Source organism: Tachypleus tridentatus, chromosome 6 (assembly GCF_004210375.1).
Source record: "Tachypleus tridentatus isolate NWPU-2018 chromosome 6, ASM421037v1, whole genome shotgun sequence".
In the NCBI taxonomy this organism is placed as follows: domain Eukaryota; kingdom Metazoa; phylum Arthropoda; class Merostomata; order Xiphosura; family Limulidae; genus Tachypleus; species Tachypleus tridentatus.
In genome coordinates, this window is record NC_134830.1 from 121,963,295 (window position 1) to 121,980,766 (window position 17,472).

General features: G+C 33.7%; 1 protein-coding gene across 1 annotated transcript in view; it reads left to right on the forward strand.

Annotated features, from left to right (window-relative positions):
* The window catches only part of LOC143253483 (potassium voltage-gated channel protein Shal-like), a 92,487-nt gene extending 80,545 nt beyond the window's left edge, over positions 1–11,942 (forward strand). Inside the window, exon 6 of the transcript XR_013029665.1 lies at positions 11,230–11,942. The gene's annotated coding sequence lies outside the window, so the exon portion shown is untranslated. The remainder of the gene's footprint in view (positions 1–11,229) is intronic.
* Positions 11,943–17,472: the final 5,530 nt, after the last annotated feature.

Consider the following 17,472-nt stretch of genomic DNA (forward strand, 5'->3'; position numbering starts at 1 on the left):
TAGTAAATCTGTGTTTATTTTGTACAAAGAAAATATTAACTCGCTTTTCGCTCTCGCACTAAGTTGAAAATATTTGTGTTTTTCTAGCAAACATTACTTAGACATTATTAAGGCGATGGTGCCTTAAAATCTAACTTCTGTAACTTTAGCCAATATTGCAAAATGTGCTCTATGCAATACGAATCGCAAAACACTTCAGAAGATTTCACAAGCTATTGTAATTTGAGGCAAAATAGTAAAGTTGGCAGTTATTAACCATGATAAACATATGCAGGTAATTAAGACAGGGAATTGCAGCGAAAGTAATATTTTCTCAGCTTTAAAGCTGATAAAATAATGCTAAACGACACAGCGTTTTTTCCTGCGACACACGGGTGGAAGAATATAGTACAAACCTTATGAATATCTTATCGAAAGCCTTGAAGAAACATGAGTTTGTTTGTTTGTTTGTTTGCTCACCTGATTTTATAGACACAATAGGCTAAGCTTTCAGGCTATAGACTGCATTGGACCAGACATAATAGTCTTTAGTTTCAAACTGAAGAGCAGAAGAAAGGATACAAGCTGCTTGAAGCGGCTACTTTTATAATTCACCCACATTTGAAAGTGCGAAGATAGTTTGCTAGCTCCACGTCTCGTACCTTAGTTTCTCTGACCCTACCACGGCCCGGCATGGCCAAGTGCTTTAAGGCGTTCGACTCGTAATCCGACGGTCGTTGGTTCGAATCCCGGTCGCAACAAACATGCTCGCCCTTTTAGCCGTGGGGACGTTATAATGTGACGGTCAATCCCACTGTTCGTTGATAAAAGAGTAGCCCAAGAGTTGACGGTGGACGATAATGACTAGCTGCCTTCCCTCTAGTCTTACACTGCTGAATTAGGGATGGCTAGCGCAGATAGCCCTCGTGTAGCTTTGCGCGAAATTCAAAAAACAAACAAAGGAAAATAAACTGACCCTACTCATTTGATGCTAAGCCATGCTTCATAGTGCCATGTCTCGAACCTTAGACTGTCTGATTCTTTTGTGATACAAAACCATGTCTGGGTCCAAAGAGGAACGAAGACAGTTTTTCTATTATAAAATTTTACATAGTGCAGCAGACAAGTTATACAGTCACAGCTTCAAATAAGTAAACGAGAACAAAGTTTTCGGTCCACTTATAATGCACTTTATGCAAAACATGTTAAATCAACAGATTGTACCAATTGTACATATTAGTTGTAAGAAGAACATTTTAGACTCTTATGAATAGGATATACCAGACTAAAGTGTACGGAAAGATTTCAAACATCAACTTAAGTAAAGAAAAAAAACTACTTTGGAATATGCAACATTATCGGATAAAATTAAAACACTTTGCTATAAGTTAAAAGGATTTAACCCGTTATCACTAATGCTCGCGTTTTAAGTTCCTTGATCTTCAGTAGATGCACTTGAAGTAAGATATAAGTATGTCAAATTCACTTCTTAGCTGTGGATATAAACAGAAAACTCTGAGTTATGTCAAGAAATGTTTGGGCAGCACCTGGTTCGAGGGTACAAAAACTACGTATTAACAAATGCAAGCATAGTGCAAATAAATCAAATCTGTTTAAAAAACACAAACTGTTACTAACCAATATTTAAATAGTATATCCCAACTAAATGATGCCTTTTAAATGTGTTAAGCTTATTAATATGTTGTGGAATATGTGTTTAAAGTATGTACTTGAAACTTACACACGCTTCATGAAAAGGACAAAAGTTTAAAGAAATAAACGATATATGTTGCAGACTTTATTCTTCGAAGTTTTCTGTTACTTTCGATGTTCGTCAGACAGATACACTATCAGTAATCTAGTTATACTTTAAAACACCAATGACTGGTAGTGATCTAGTTATAGTTTAAAACACCAGTGACTGGTAGTGATCTAGTTATAGTTTAAAACACCAATGACTGGTAGTGATCTAGTTATAGTTTAAAACACCAATGACTGGTAGTGATCTAGTTATAGTTTAAAACATCAATGACTGGTAGTGATCTAGTTATAGTTTAAAACACCAATGACTGGTAGTGATCTAGTTATAGTTTAAAACACCAATGACTGGTAGTGATCTAGTTATAGTTTAAAACACCAACGACTTGTAGTGATCTAGTTATACTTTAAAACGCCAATGACTGGTAGTGGTACAGTTATACTTTAAAAAAACTGTTGACTGGTATATCTTACTTTGAACCACTATTGTCTGATTATACCTTAAATAGTGACGATAGCTTTTGAAAAGTAGCTGGAAACTGTTTAGATTAAAATCAATATTAATGACTGACAACCCATGTAAGTGTTTTATTCTTAAAGCTTATTTTACTTAGATACGTGTTGTTGTTTTTTCTAATAATGTCATATTTACATAACACTTCGTGTACTACAAATTATTGGATATTAGATATTCCTACTGATGAATGAAGACGAAAAATTTCGTAATTCGCTTTCCAGAAGTTGTTTTGTATCTTTCGTCGAGGTTCATGCCAATGTTCTCTGTATCATCATATAATAAAATTATTGTTCGAAAATATGTATGCACGATTTTGGAAATTCAGCTGTTGTTTGCTGTAAAGAAAACCTGGAATTTTTCCTGCTTTTTAGCACGTTTTTGAATCTTCATGGACTTTATGTTTCATGTTCATTAAGTTGTGTTATGGGTTTTAACGTGTGTGTGTGTGTGTTTTTTATGGTCTATTGAATTTTTCTTCATGTAGAATTTAAAAATAAAAGTATATCTCTTATCAAAATGATACAAGAAATATATATTGTGAAGGTACTTTTGAAGATAAATTACCTTCCTAAGTTATGATGTGCCAACATTCTTTATGACTGGACTCTGAACCTAGCTGTTCTTATAGTTATGATGTGATGTGCCAACTTTCTTTATGACTGGACTCTGAACCTAGCTGTTCTTATAGTTATGATGTGAAGTGCCAACTTTTCTTATGACTGGTCTCTAAATCTGGCTGTTCTTAGGAATATAACTCTCGACTGAATTGTAGATCATTGTATTATCAAAACACGAGGAAGCCATGTTTATACTTTTATTGTCAGATCCTGGTTTAAAACAGATGAAAATTTATAGACAGTTGGGTTAGACTCTATAATCTTACATTCATTTAATGTACAGTTATCAGAATATTTGAATAATCATTCCAATAAACATGCGCTTTTCTTAAAGTTCTCTAAATAAAATTAATGTTTATAGGTAACATACACGCTCTATCAGAATTTGAAATAAGAACATTTTATTACTATCTGCTGGAATTGAGCTCGAGAAACTTCAAAACACTTTGAAAATTTCTCTCGTGACTTTGGTGAAATTTTATGTTAAATCTGTGAACATTTTGGTTTGTTGTTTCTCTCAAGTTTATGAATTTCAAATGTTTCCTGTATACTGTTCTGATTTTAAAGGGCGACTGCCAATAAACTTTTATCTTCTGACAATCAAACTTCAGATGTCTTGCTTCGTTCCTCTGAAATAACTGGTTTCTTATTAGATAATCAGATATATTCAGAACAAAACTAAACTTCCATTAAATTTTTCACGTGAGTTGTATATACAGTTTCCGATTCTTATCTCCTATTTTTCGAATTTTGAAGATTTATAGTAGTAACAGTGATAAAGCAGCTGTTTTTTTAACTGCATGTCAAATGACCAGGGCTCCTCAATATAAAATAAGATATATTATTAATGTTGATATGTTGACTTGATAAAATTTTCATCTTGTGTCACATTTCGCGTTTGAAATATATATATAACAAAATTCTATTTCAGATGGAGCTCGAGCGAGGCACGAGATATACGAACATGTCGTGCCATTCACGCTTCCAACTCCTAACGCTTTCGATTAGATATTAATACAATTTTTCAGTTCTTCTTAGAGATCCCTTCCCACAGTGGCACAGCGGTGTGTCTAAAAAGCTACACAATGGGCTATCTGTGCTTTGCCCACCCGGTTTCTAGTGTTGTGCTTAATTCCAAACAAACAAACAATTCTTAGAGATATATTTTCAATTAAATAAAAATCAGATAATAATGCAACATAAAATATAATGTGATTTTCCTTCTGTTGTTTCAATGTATTCACGTAACGTTGCGCTAGTGTCATCTGCGCATGACCATGCTATTTTTTAACTAATAGAAGGGTGGAGAAACAACGATCAATGAACTGCATTCACCGCCACCTCTTTAACTACTCTCGTCTGATCGAATAGTGGCACTTGGCCGTTTTCTTATGACATACTTACGGCAGAAAATGGTTTGCTCCAGCAGGTCGTGAACCATGAATCCTCTGCTTCTGTTTTAGCCAGCAACAAAACTGGGTTTGTGGTCTGTTTAGTTGAGTTTTTATTCTTAGGTTCAAGATATCAGACTGTAATCTGCAACTTTTCAATGAATTTTTGAAGGAACATTCTAGAAACGTTTTAACAAATAATTTTGAGCTGAACACCAGGGTTTGTGTGGAGATCGGCAGCCTCACAAAACGTAGAAAAGAGTTAATTTCTTTACAGATATTACCAGAGGCCTTCTGGCAGTACAGTGTTCTAATGATTTCTCATCTTTTTCTTCTTCAGATTACACCATATGGTAATTTATTTTACAGCCATTTTATCCTCTCCTATTATCCATGAAGATCTTCCATGGTTACCATTTTTAATTTCCTTGTGAAGTGGAATCCAATATTTTACCAATAAAATGTGCTGGATTTTATAAAAATGCTTTCACGTAGTTTCTTTGTTTCCTGCCATCCATCTGTTAGCTTCCACCTGCGTCCTCATGGAAAGCTAAAATATTCCATCAACTTTATACAGAATGTTCGTATTCTGCACTGTCGATAAATCTCAAACTAGTTCTTACTTGTTTATTGTATTGTGAAAACCATCCGTTGTTATGATGTCAGGTAACTGTCCATCGCTTGTAGTTATGATTACAAGTGATTGTCCATGACTTGTGGCTACGATGACAAATGGCTGTCCACCATCTGTGGTTATGATGACAACTGACTGTCCACCATCTGTGGCTATGATTATAGGTGGCTATCCACCATTTATGGCTAAAATTACAGGTGACTGTTCACCATGTGTAGCTATGATGACAAGTTACTGTTCACCATGTGTAGCTATGATGACAAGTGACTGTTCACCATGTGTAGCTATGATGACAGGCGACTGTTCACCATGTGTAGCTATGATGACCGGTGACTGTTCACCATGTGTAGCTACGATGACAGGTGATTGTTCACCATGTGTAGCTACGATGACAGGTGATTGTTCACCATGTGTAGCTATGATTACGGGTGACTGCTAACCATGCGTAGTTATGATGATAGGTGACTGTTCACCATGTGTAGCTATGATGACAAGTGACTGCTCACCGTGTGTAGCTACGATGATAAGTGACTGTTCACCATGTGTAGCTATGATGACAGGTGACTGTTCACCATGTGTAGCTATGATGACCGGTGACTGTTCACCATGTGTAGCTACGATGACAGGTGATTGTTCACCATGTGTAGCTATGATTACGGGTGACTGCTAACCATGGGTAGTTATGATGACGGGTGACTACTCACCATATGTAGCTATGATGACGGGTGACTGCTCACCGTGTGTAGCTATGATGACAAGTGACTGTTCACTATGTGTAGCTATGATGACCGGTGACTGTTCACCATGTGTAGCTACGATGACAAGTGATTGTTCACCATGTGTAGCTATGATGACAGGTGACTGCTCACCATGTATAGCTATGATGACGGGTGACTGCTCATCATGTGTAGCTATGATGACGGGTAACTGTTCACCATGTGTAGCTACGATGACAAGTGATTGTTCGCCATGTGTAGCTATGATGACAGGTGACTGCTCACCATGTATAGCTATGATGACGGGTGACTGCTCATCATGTGTAGCTATGATGACGGGTAACTGTTCACCATGTGTAGCTACGATGACAAGTGATTGTTCACCATGTGTAGCTATGATGACAGGTGACTGCTCACCATGTATAGCTATGATGACGGGTGACTGCTCATCATGTGTAGCTATGATGACGGGTGACTGTTCACCATGTGTAGCTATGATGACGGGTGACTGTTCACCATGTGTAGCTATGATGACGGGTGACTGCTCACCGTGTGTCTGTTCACCATGTGTAGCTATGATGACGGGTGACTGCTCATCATGTGTAGCTATGATGACGGGTGACTGCTCACCGTGTGTCTGTTCACCATGTGTAGCTATGATGACGGGTGACTGCTCATCATGTGTAGCTATGATGACGGGTAACTGCTCACCGTGTGTCTGTTCACCATGTGTAGCTATGATGACAGGTGACTGTTCGCCATACACTATTCCAACGTTTAAATGTTGAAGTTGTTTAATGACTTCTCACTGGTTACCATATGTGTTTAGGTATGATTGGGTTAATAGGCGTAATATACTAATCATCGTTACGAACTTGATATGAAACACACAACACCTTTTAACTGTGATTCGTACATAGAGATATTCCGTATTTTCAACGGAACTTTCTGCTTTACATGATATAAACAATCAGGTCATAACCCACGGGGTCGCCCATTCCTAAGTTAACATTATCGAACATCCAGTCAACAATGACAATTAATTACAATGAAAATCATAACGATGTAACACTTGGTTTTGTCAAACAAGTTGGTTTGCGTAATGTAATGTCAGTTTTCCTAGCTTTAAAACGTTCAACGACGTACAGCTATGTCTACATTACATAAGAATATTTTGGAATATAATTGTTATTGTACTGAGAACGCTTACTGAAGTGATAATATTTCGAATAGCTCAGGTTAAATTTTCATCATGGTTAAGCCTATTTTAGGATTATACGTCATAAACACACAGTATAGAATTATAAGTGTGAAATATAAGCTGATTATAACATTCCTTACTGATGCTAAAAATTATCAAAAATACGTTAAAAAAAAGATCTTTCATTGAATGGAATCAGAAAAAAGCTGCAAACTTAGGACTCAAGAAACCGGTTTTTAGTACCCCTTGTGGAGACAACACAAACAATTGTGTAGCTTTGTGCTTAAATATAAACAAGGCCCAGCATGGCCAGGTGTGTTAAGAGGTACAACTCGTAATCTGAGGGTCGCGGGTTCGAATCCCCGTCGCACCAAAAATGCTTTTCCTTTCAGCCATGGAGGCGTTATAATGTGACAGTCAATCCCACTATTTGTTGGTAAAAGAGTAGCCCAAGAGTTGGCGGTGGGTGGTGATGACTAGCTGCCTTTCTTCTAGTCTTACATTGTTTAAGTAGGTACGGCTAACGCAAATTGCACTCGAGTATCTTTGCGCGAAATTCAAAAACAAAACAAACAAATAAATAAACAAACATAAAAAGAATTATGAAATAAAAGTTTTAATAGCCACTCTAACAGACCACGCGATTCATTATTTAACTAGTTTTGATTAAAGAGATATAATTTTCTAAATGAAGTTGGTGTCTAAGAGTTTAAATTCACAAGAAATGAATGTTGATTGAAAATAAATAAATCAATTCTAGTAATAACTGAAAAGGGTCTGGCATGGCCAAGCGTGTTAAGGCGTGAGACTCATAATCTGAGGGTCGCGTGTTCGCATCCCCGTCGCACCAAACATGCTTGCCTTCCCAGCCGTGGGGGCGTTATTAAATAAAAGAGTAGCCCAAGAGTTGGCGGTGGGTGGTGATGACTAGCTGCCTTCCCTCTAGTCTTACACTGCTAAATTAGGGACGGCTAGCAGAGATAGCCCTCGAGTAGCTTTGTGCGAAATTCAAAGACAAACAAATAACTGAAAAAGGTAAAGAGAAAATAATTAAATCAACTGTACTAGCAACTGAAAAGGTAAAAATAAAATAATAAATAAATCAAGTTTATTAATAATGGAAAAGGTAAAAATACGATTACTAAATCAACTATAGTAATAACTAAAAAAGGTAAAATTAAAATGAATAAATCAACTGTAGTAATAACTGAAACTGATAAAGACAAAATAAAATAAAATCTACTGTCAAAATGCTAAACATAAACTAGCTGCAAGGGAACTAGTAACAAAGTAAAGTGTTTCTTTACTATAATGATTTTAATTTTGAATGGGGAATTTCTAAACATACGTGTAAGTTTCTAAGAGTAACATGTAATTTAGTTAGTAAAAATCTTGAAGGAAGAAACGTTGTGATTTAATGTGCAGTTATCACCGAACTGAAAGTGTTTCAAGTAACATATTAATAGTCGCAAAACTTCGTCTTACTTCTCAACTTTCGTCGGTTTTTGACTTTTTTTTAGTTTAGTGAAGATTAAAAAATTAAATTATAAAAAAGACATGTGAAAATAAATTTGTTAAAGAAAATAGTTTCTTAATTATAAGTTTTGTGAAATGTAAAATAAAAAAATCATTTAGTTTTCAACTTCGTGAAGAAAACTCACATTCTCGATCAGTGAATTTTTTAATAGTTAACGTTGATTAAAAACTTAAGGTAATTGTATTCATATTTTTTAAATAATCGTGGAGTCAATATACTGTCGAGTGATGGCAGCACTATCATTAACTGAAAATATGAGTGCAAAAAGGTAGTTCAAGACCTAATAAACAGCCATAATTTTAGCTATTCAAATATTATAGATGGTATAAATTGAACCCAACAATATTGTGTATAGGAGTTTTATTATCAAAACACAAAAAGTAAAGATTCATTAGACTACTACTAGGTGGCGCTAAAGACATAAAATAAAAGACATTTAAATTTTCTAAGTACCGATTTGCTAGTGCATAGAAATAAATAATAGCTGTACATTTTAAATAAATATTAACCAACAGATGGCAATAGTAAACCAATATGTAAGTCTTGGTGATATATATATATGTGTGTGTGTGTGTGTGTGTGATGTGTGTGATAAATTTTACGCATAATTTATAGATGTTTCAAAACATGAATTTTTAAGTATAATTAATTTTATTACTACGGCATTAAAATCGTGAGAAGTTCAAAAGTGAATTTTTACAACACAGCATGAGGTTACAGTAAACTTAAAGAATTCCATTTAAAAAAGTGTTTTTACACCAAACCACCATTTACGCATGAAATGTTACTGTCTAACTTATATAAAAGAAGGTGTTTGTTAAGTCAATTGCGCTTGATTTCTTGGAATAGGATGAGACATAAAAGCTAAAATGTATTTATTCAGATGGAACAGTTCAATTATTGTCTGGCAACTACGATTTTAGTTACGAGGGTGCAAGGGTGCCGTGAGGAGGAAATCCTGAAACCTTATAAGTGTTGTGAGTGTTGGTATAATAAGCCTGAAAAAAGGTATAGTGTGGAATCATCTAGTTTAGAGACAAGTGTGTAGAATTTATCATATAAGTATAAATATCAATTCAGTTTTAAACTTAAATCGTTTCTGAATTAAGCTGTTTTCGGTTATATCACCAACGTTTTTAATAAAAAAAATATCTTTAATCAAAGGAGACTCTAAATTAAGTAATCAACAAATATTTTTTCCTGTTTTGTTGTCCGTACATTTAATTCTACACTAACAACGATATTAGGTTATACTTTTGTTGCTAGACAACATGACATAAAAGCCATTGTTAGAAATTTATGTTGCCTAAACGCACTAGTTTTTTTTATATATTAAAAGTTGTTAATCTAACTAATTTTCCCTTGTAATTATACTATATATAAATACATCACGAATTTATTTCATGAATTATCTTAATTTTGATTGGTTAACAAAGAACTTTACTGACGTTTGACTGCTTCGACTGTACCTTTTCACCTCTTTGTTGGTCAAGCTTGATTTTGCATAATTTATTTATATCAGTTAGCTATGAAATGTGAAGTTAAGGTATACTATGGGGTGGGGTAATAGTATTTGTCCTGTCATTTTTCATTGGCTGTACGCTAGTTAATATCAGAGTTAGGGGATCAAATTGAAGTTATTGCTGATAACGTTGGAGTCATGGCTTGATGCTGTAAGTATAAGTCACGATAAATCATTGTCAATGACTTTCGAACTCTGGTCACGTCACATCGTGACTGGAAATCGTCTCGGTGACAAGAAGCAGTTATGACGTCATCACGACGTGAATTGAATTCGATAGATACCATTCAAATGAAAAATCAGGGTTTGATGATGTCAGCGATTATAATTCAATTGGTATTTTACCACAAACAGTATAAGTATTCATCAAATTCTCGACAGTAATTTATTTTACTGGTAAGAGTTTAAAAGAAGACTTAACTTAAACATAAAGAACGTGATATGAATTTAATAAAACCTGGTCTCAAACTGACCAAAGCAACTTTATCAAATTAACTATCTTTTTAACTTAATGTGCTGTGATTGCCACCTGGACAAGAAATTTGAAATCTTGTCTATCGATAAACAATGTATAATCTTCCTTTTTTTGAAGATGATTTATTTATGATGTCATTGATATTCCATGCTTAATTTCAAAACTGAGTTGCAATTTGAATCTGACTTCAATATTTTTTATTATTTATCAGGCTTAGAGAGTAAAAGGAAATTGATTAAATATTTAAAATGTCACTATCATTCCTACTTCATGTTATTTTCGATAGTTATTACATATTTCTAATCATTATAATTCCCTGTTGTGCATTTTGTTATCTTACACAAATGTTTTAATGTGTATTTTGATGTTTTATATTCACTATAATGCCCTAATTTGTAGTTTGATATTTTGTTCACATTATAATCCTTTAATCAGATATTGTTATTTTGTATTATCTAAATTAATGTAATCTGTAGTTCAATATATTGTGTATTCACTATAATTCTGTGATTTCTGTTTTGATATTTTACATTAAATATAATGCACTAATATGTAGCTTGGCATTTTATATTCACTGTAATGCCCTAATCTGTAGTTTGTTATTTTATATTCACTATAATACTTTAATCTGTATTTTGATATTCTATATTAACTATAATGCCATAATGTGTAGCTTTATCTTCATATTTTCTATTCGTTAAAATAACGTAGTTAATAGTCTGTTATTCCATATTTGAAGTGTTTCCCCTTTATTTTATTTATAGAAATTTCATTAGTTTGTTAATGTAACATTCCTTTCAAATTGTTTGGGCATGCACAAAGGTTTGCTTGTGATTTTCTGGTTTAAAGAGCAATGTTTCTCACGTGTGCCCTATTTTCCAGTACAGTCCCACTGTGAAGCTCGTGATGTCGTTTCATCAGACACATCCAAATGGCTATTTGTATGCATACGTCAGCTTGACTCGATGTTTGTCTCGGACAACAAGAAGCTCGTAGATTGAGTTGTACTACAAGAAGCAATAGCTTCTACTGAAGGGAATTCCCAAATATATTCGTGATGTAGGAAATAAAATTATGAAACCATACTAACCAATGGAAAATACAAAATATGCAAATGATGAAAAAAGGAAGAGATGGAAAGAAAATTAATATAAAATATAAAGTTAGAAGTTGTGCCTGTTGATGATATAATAATTTGTAAATCAGTCTTAATGTGTACGTTATCCAAAGAAAGGATGTTGTTAAACGAGACACAACATTTCTTTATTAATTGTTTCATCAGGTACAACATTTTAATATACAATTTCATCAGATACAACATTCTTTAATATATTATTTCATGAGACACATCATTCTTTGATAGATTTTTTCATTAGATACGTCATTATTTGATTAATTGTTTTATCAGATACATCACTCTTTGATAGATTGTTTCATAATATACATCATTCTTTAATGATTTATTTCATTACATACACCATTATTTGATGGATTGTTTAATTAGATACATCATTTTTAATAGATTGTTTTATTATATACATCATTCTTTTATGAATTGTTTCATGAAATAAAACATTCTTTAATAGATTGGTTCATCAGATACAACATTCTTTGATAAACTGTTTCACAAGATACAACACTCTTTTATGAATTGTTTCATCAAATACAATATTATTTTATGGATTGTTTCAGCATAGTAAAGTCACGTGATTGGTCAATTCGATAGCAAATATATTTGAAAGATTTCTAGAAGATTAACTAAGTACTGAATTTATTTGTTTCGAAAAATTAAATTAAACATAAGGGATATTTTAACAGCACTGAAAATAAAGTTAGAAAAATGTGTTATCGCTATCAGTGGTTTATTATGGAATGTTCTTGCAAAACTGGCTTATGGAAGGTTAACCTGTTATAAGCATGAAATTGTGTCTTGAAGGATAAGCTAACAAATTATAGGTTGACGTTGGCGTTTTCTGACCACAGAAGAAAGACAAAGTATTCAAACATTTTTATGTCTCGGGACCATCTTGTAGTTACAAGGTTTATTACCAGGGGTAGCTGTGTTACGTATAATTCACCATTTTTTATCTGGTTTATTTTCTCCTTGTTTGTTTCAGTTTCAAGTCACCACATATGCTGTTTATATTTAACGCTGGATTCTCAAACTGTCTAAATTACAATGAGACCGGTAACCATATGATCCGAGTAACTAACACTACATTAATATAGACACGAATATAATTTTTGCTGTGATAAAAAGATTGAATTACGGAATAGTGTTCGTTCAAAAGATCCTAAGCTTACCGTTAATTTTAAAAAACCAGAGAAAGTTGTGATGAGACATTTCATTCACTCATTTAAAGATGTGGCTCCACACAAAGATAATTTGTGGCTCGATTATCGTGGTGGAAACAGCAAAGACTGAATTTCATGATGCAACTTCAGTCTAAAAGTAATCCAAAGTACATGAAGAATGATTTAATGTCCTTTTTATTTCCGAGAAATTTTAAATAAAAGTTTACCAGACAAAATACTTTTACTTGATTTTCTTTAATATTTAATCACAAGGTGTCACTATTTTCATTAAAATAAATAGAAATCAAAGTGTTTTTATTAATTACATGTGGTTAATTTTTCTTTTAACCCTTTCATTCCAATGATGAAAACATTATAAAGTTTATAATACATGTTTAACTAGGTTAGAGTTTCCGAGCTAGATGATCTAACAACGATTAGGTAAATACCAAGGAAAGATAACATGAATGAGCTAATCTCTTAATCTCATGGTCATCGCGCGCACGTTCGCGTTCTTGCTACGGCTGACGTAATCACTAATTTGTTGGGAAATTTCATCAGAGCTTGGTGATAAAATTATTTTTATTTTCATAAATTGTTTCACAATGATTCTAGCCATTAACTTCAGCTCGCTGGAGGTGAATTATCAACTAATGACATCAGCACCCCCTATGGTGCTCAATACTTAAAAAAGGAAAATCTCTCAAGAGCGGAGAAAAATCTTTCCCCCCTCCCTGTACGAAAGGTGTGCCAAAAACAAAAACAAAAACAGTAACTCGTAGGACCCCAAAGAATTACTCTTCCTGTCAGGTAATTCATATTAGAGCTAAGAGTTTAGTCTGAATCACATCTACTCGGAAGTCTCGCATCAGGTTTTGAGCTGATGTTTTCTTAGAACTACAGATAAACAAATCAGATATTAGTTTTCACCAGTATTTATTTCAAACTTATCTGTTTAAGTATATCTTGTATTCTGTACAGTGGTCAAAACATACAGATGAAATAAAAGAAAATTAGTAAAAAAGACATGGCCTCTTTGTGGAGTAAAGGACAGTGGCAGAAGATTCATGGTGTATTCGTTGAAGATAAGGACAGTGGCAGAAGATTCATGGTGTATTCGTTAAAGATAAGGACAGTGGCAGAAGATTCACGGTGTATTCGTTGAAGATAAGGACAGTGGCAGAAGATTAATGGTGTATTCGTTGAAGATAAGGACATTGGTAGAAAATTCATGGTGTATTCGTTGAAGATAAGGACATTGGTAGAAGATTCATGGTGTATTCGTTGAAGATAAGGACATTGGTAGAAGAGACATGTCCTCCTCATGGAGTAAAGAACATAGGTAGAAGAGACATGGTCTCTTCGTGGTATAAAGTACATTGCAAGAGATTGCTTAAGATCTTTGCAGAATTAAGACATGTAATAGTTTTATTTGAAAAATGATGACTGACATCTTTATTCAAGATTGAAAAGGCTTCGACGACAATCAGTTTATTAGTTCCCAATGTTTTGCATACATTATAAAGGTAATCTAATCACTTCTTAATGCTGATATTTTAACAGATACAAAATGGTGGAACAAGTTTACACACACACTATTACTGTTATTGGCGATAGTTATGCAAGATGAGATTCGCGTTCACATGTTTATCGGCAAAAAAATTTATAAAGAATTTCACTGCTTTAATAAACCACAAGAGAAAAAAAACTATTATAGATTTTATTTAAGAATTGAGGAAAAGAACCAATGAGATTTGTGATGTCATATCTGTCTTCTGGGTAACGACATGAAAGAGAAAACATTAAATTATTTTTTAACATTTTCAATTTAAAGATTGGTAGTTTATAAGTACAATCCATCCTAAAGCACCATATTTTCTGACGCATATTTTTTAAAGCAACACACGAAATACAAAATTCGAAAGATATGGCATAATGTGAGTCTTACAGAGTTTTACCTTAGACTGCACCAACCAGCAAAGCAACCCATTCCAAAGGCCAAACACTCTTTTAGTTGTTTTAACTGAAAATTACTTCTTCAATGGCAAAATGTATATTTGTTTTCTCTTTTTCTACTATTCTCATTGTTAAGTGTTGCACTAACACTATCAATTCCCTTTACAATCTTAAACACCTTAATCGGATCTCCCTAACCTTTCTTATTTAAAGATAAAACGGTTTTTGAGATACTAAACTATCCTCAGAGGAAAACCTTTCCATCCTAGGTATTCTCCTGATGGTCCTTCTCTGAACGCTTTCCAACGCTAAATGGCTCGGCATGGCTAGGTTGTTGGGGCGCTCGACTAGTAATCTGAGGATCGCGGGTTCGAATCCGTTTTCATCAAATACACTTGCCCTTTCAGCTATGGGGGCGTTATAATGTGACCGTCAATCGTTGGTAAAAGAGTAGCCTAAGTGGGTGGCGATGAATAACTGCCTTCCCTCTAGTCTTACACTGCTAAATGAGGGACGGGTAGTACAGATAGCTCTGGTGTAGCTTTGCGCGAAGCTCAAAAACAAACAAACAAACAAAACCAACAGTACAATCCGGGTTTTGATATCCGTGGTGAGCAGAGCACAGATCACTCATTTTGTTGCTTCGTGTTTAACTTCAAAACAAACTAACATCCTGGATCATTTCTAACAATTAAATTCTCATTGTTAAGAAAGGCATCCATGGCTGAAACACAATACTCCAAATGTGGCTTACCAAATAACCTATATAATCTTTAGTGTTTTATTCAATATTTCTGTAGATACAACTTAAAGTCATCACCTTCTTGAGTAGATCTAAAAACTGACATAAGTTTTAAAAAAACCAGGAGATACATATGATATACGTTTAACTGAAAGTTTATTTTAACATATCTGTTAAAGGTTAAGAGAAATAAACACTAAATAAGTGCTGTAACATACTATTGTCTAACCCTACTTGTTTTGTTTTTGTGTGAAAAATAAGTTTTACTTAAGAGAAAAATAAATATAATTTACTTTAGAAATAGTTTTACTGAGTATACAACATAAGTAATAAAAAATCACAGTATGAACAGCGTTTAACATCTTGAAACGTTGAAAGATAAACGAATGCAGTTAGCGTAAAAAGAACTTCATAAGTAAGTGAACAAAAAATATTAATTTTAACTGTCCGCCATATCTAGATACGTAAATTGCTGTTTCACGAAGTTTGCACTTTATAACTTTATAACATCCGTAAAGTGGCAAAAGAAAGTGCTGTAAAACTATAAGCAATGACGTCGAATTTAAACACTTCACATGAACAAAACAGTCAAGTTAGAATAAGGGATCATCCTCATAAATTAATGATGTATAAAAAAGACACGGTACATTGCAAAGCAAACCCTGTAATGATGTGTTAATCAAGTTGTTCCTCAGTGGGTAAGTGGTAAGTTTATAGGCTTACGATGCTAAGATCCGGAGTTTGTTTCATTCGTAGTTTTTAACCTGTTGATATTACAGAATATTTTTTTTCTGTTTCATGATTTGTAATTTTCCCCCGTTAAATTCCAACTTGTAGATACAGTATTTCTTGAAGGTAAATGAGATTTTGGTAGTTGTTATTAAGTAAACAACTTTATACTGGTAAGTGTCATTGATCTAGCTGGTTTTAGTAAGAAAAAGTTGCAATAAAACTTGAATGAATCAATTAAAAAATAATTAATTGTTTTACTTCCCGTTCACGGAAATATGTCAAATCACATTTCCACTTGTTCCATACATCATATATGTCTTGTTTTTTTGGTTAAAAATAGGCGTTTATCTTAATAAATCGTAGATTCTTGCAAAATAAGGTAAGCAAGCGTATTATATTGAAATGTTTCTTAAAACGCGAATCAACAAATCATCTGAAAATTTACAGTCATGATGGAACGGCATGTATCACAACTACATATTTGTGTCGCTTGGCATTTCATATATAGTGTGATGTCACCGAAAATCAAAAGCTTTTAGGAAGGACTCTTTCGACATAAAATATTCATGTCAAAAGTATGTTCAGATTAGGGATCTAGAATTTCCAAAACAGAAACGTCCACTGTACTTAATGGCATTGGATCAGCTTGAAACAACAAGACCATCAATAAAAAACTTGCAACAAGTCGTACTCTAACCGGAGTAGCTAAAGTGCGACGCCTTGAAGCAGGTGAGAATCCACGAACACATCGACCAGTAGTAAAAACCGTCTACGTGTCATAGCAACAATATTTAAAACAATCAGGCATTATCTTCATATGAGGAATCAATACAAGTCACATGTACCTGTTTCTCCTACGAAATATTCACTCAACAGATGTGTGTCTCAAACAAATGGACAACGAAATAAGCATTCATACTATTGCATACAAACACATGGCAGTGAAGTCACCAGACCCAGATTTAATAGATTTCTCTGTAATTTGACTGTTAAAATAGATGCTGGTAATCGACGTCCTTATTTTTAAAAGTAGGTGGAATATAGAAAAAATATAAGGAAGAGTGTCGTTCTTGGAACATGACAGTATTATGAAATAACATTATACAATATTTTAGACCGTCAGACAGAGCATGACCGGACATGGCTACGTTGATGAAATGAATCTCTTAAAAACGTGATATAACGTATTCTGTATTTCATAGATTTTTAAGAACTTGTTCTGAGACATTTCAAAGAAATTCATGTTCTGTAATAGATTGCATGGTGAAGGTAACCACACGTATTTTTACCTACCTGATCCATGACGTCAAGTATTTAATCTAGTTCGCAAAGATCCTGATATTTTTTCTCTAAAAACAGATATGATGCACTTTGGCTAGTCTTAAAACTGCACCCTTCGC